The 2827-nt window shown below is 42.0% G+C and overlaps 1 pseudogene; it reads right to left on the bottom strand.

Annotated features, from left to right (window-relative positions):
- Positions 1-728: 728 nt before the first annotated feature.
- On the bottom strand, positions 729-828 carry LOC127089211 (uncharacterized; annotated as a pseudogene).
- Between the last annotated feature and the right edge of the window lie 1999 nt (positions 829-2827).

The following is a 2827-nucleotide window of genomic DNA, read 5'->3' as shown; positions in this document are numbered from 1 at the left end:
TTTAAAACTAAGCGATAGAACTGTGCACTTGCAGTTTGTACCCCAATTTCGACTCATAAAGTCGCGAACAAGTTTTTGGCGCCGTTGCCGGGGACTTTTATTTAATCGATATCGTAACTCTTCCGTTACGCTGTAGAGACTAAGGTTTCTTTTTCTTCTATTCTTTCTTTCGTTGATTTGTATGCCACGCACTCGCTCACAAGGCGAACCGCTCTATTTACGAATCAACGATATCGAACTATATCTCTGAGTCTTACGACGAATTCGGGAATATCGTGCTGCAAACAATCTCCCTCCTATAGAACTTCCTGATTTCAAAAACCTTTTTCCTTCGATAACCGAGATGGCAGAACCAGCTCGTGCTCTTAGAGATTACGCCGCTCCATCGCAAGATGAGCCGCATTCAAGTATTGCTCCGCCCGCAATCGAAGCAAACAACTTCGAACTTAAACCTTCGTTGTTGCAGGCAGTGCAACAGAACCAATTCTCTGGAAATCCTACCGAGGATCCAAACCTTCATTTATCCGTATTTGTCCAATACGCTGATACTGTTAAAGCTAATGGTGTCACTTCAGAGGCAATTCGACTTCGTCTTTTTCCTTTCTCATTAAGAGATAGCGCTAGAAGATGGCTTCAATCTCTCCCTTCCAACTCAGTCACCACATGGAACGAGTTGAAGAAAGTTTTTCTTGCCCGATACTTTCCGCCAAGCAAAACAGCTATGTTAAGAGCCCAGATAAACGGATTTAAACAGAAAGACAACGAGTCTCTTTTCGAAGCATGGGAAAGATACAAAGACATGATGAGACTTTGCCCACACCATGGTTTGGAAGACTGGTTAGTAATTCACACATTTTATAATGGTCTCTTATACAACACAAGGTTAACAATAGACGCCGCTGCAGGTGGTGCTTTAATGAACAAACCTTATGCTGATGCTTACCAGCTTATCGAGAGCATGGCCCAAAACCACTATCAGTGGGGAACCGAACGAACAACGGTGGAAAAACCTCAAACGAAAACTGGCATGTACGAGATAAGTAACCTTGATCATGTTAACGCAAAAGTGGATGCTTTGGTCCAGAAAATTGAAAGTTTAAACGTATCACCCCCAGCCGCCGTGGTTGCTATAACTCAGAATTGCGAGGTCTGTGGAATCCAAGGCCACACTCCTACGGACTGTCAACTCTTGACAGGAATCCAAGCAGAGCAAGTAAACTATGCTCAAGGAAGCCCCTATTCGAACACCTATAACTCAAATTGGAAGAACCATCCAAACTTTTCATATAAGAGCAATAACGCTTTGTACGCACCTGGACAGTCTCCAAATCAAGCCCCAGCTATACCTCCGGGATATCAGAAACCGAACCCATCCATGCCTAACAATAACGCCCCTAGGAAATCCAACTTGGAAATCATGATGGAAAACTTTATAGCTTCCCAACAACAAACCAATAAAGATTTCTTAAACCAGAATGTACACACTGGCGAACAACTTAAACAACTAGCAAGCAAAGTAGATGCCTTGGCTACCCATAACAAAATGCTGGAAACACAAATATCACAAGTAGCCCAACAACAAGCACCTACTGCTGCCCCAACTGGTACATTCCCTGGACAGCCCCAACCTAACCCGAGAAGCCACGCTCATGCAATTATATTAAGAAGTGGAACGGAAGTGGAAGGACCGTCTGATCCAAGGATAGAAAACCAAAACCCTAAGAAATCAACTGAGGAAAGTGAACCTAAGGAAAAGGAAGAGAGTAATAAGGAAACCCTAGAAAAGAAGGAACCTTATGTACCTCCACCACCTTACAAACCACCTATACCTTACCCTCAAAGGCTTGTTAAAACCAAAGATGCGGGCCAATTTAGAAAATTTGTTGATCTCCTTAAACAATTAAACGTTACAATTCCGTTCACCGAAGCTATTACGCAGATGCCCTCATATGCTAAATTCTTAAAAGAAATCCTTTCTAATAAGAGGAAACTTGAGGATAGCGAAACCGTTACACTCCCTGCCGAATGTAGCGCTATAATCCAAAACATGCCCCCTAAACTCAAGGATCCAGGTAGTTTCTCTATACCCTGTCACATAGGAAAATTTGTCATTGACAAAGCCTTATGCGATTTAGGAGCCGGAATTAGCGTTATGCCTTTATCCATATGTAAGAAACTGGAAATGGGAGAATTAAGACCAACCAAAATGTCTGTGCAACTAGCAGATCGTTCCATCAAATATCCTGTAGGAATCCTTGAAAACGTTCCCGTACGCATAGGTCAATTCTACATTCCCACTGATTTTACAATTATGGACATTAGAGAAGATGATATTACACCCATTATACTGGGAAGACCATTCTTAGCAACTGCCGGTGCAATCATAGACGTAAAACGAGGACGACTCACCTTCGAAGTAGGTGAAGAGAAAATTGAATTCATTCTTTCCCAATTCTTGAAAGCACCTGCAATAGAAGATACATGTTACTTCATGGATATCATCGATGAATGCATAAAAGAAGCAGAGTTAGAAGAAGACAAATCATCTGACTGCCTTGTAGAAGACAGATCTAACCAATGTTTAGCAATAACACCGGATCCTACGCAATGTCTTAACAAACCAACCCCTGACCTGAAAACACTTCCCAAAAATCTGAGATATGAATTCCTAGACTTAGAACTTGAACGACCTGTGATAGTTAATGCAGACCTAGGAAGACTCGAAACAGAAAAACTCCTACATATCTTAAGGAAGTATCCAACCGCACTAGGGTACCACATCACCGATCTTAAAGGAATAAGTCCTTCTATTTGTATGCACCGCATC

Source organism: Lathyrus oleraceus, chromosome 5 (genome assembly GCF_024323335.1).
Source record: "Lathyrus oleraceus cultivar Zhongwan6 chromosome 5, CAAS_Psat_ZW6_1.0, whole genome shotgun sequence".
Lineage (NCBI taxonomy): Eukaryota > Viridiplantae > Streptophyta > Magnoliopsida > Fabales > Fabaceae > Lathyrus > Lathyrus oleraceus.
This window is presented reverse-complemented; position numbering and strand designations above follow the sequence as displayed.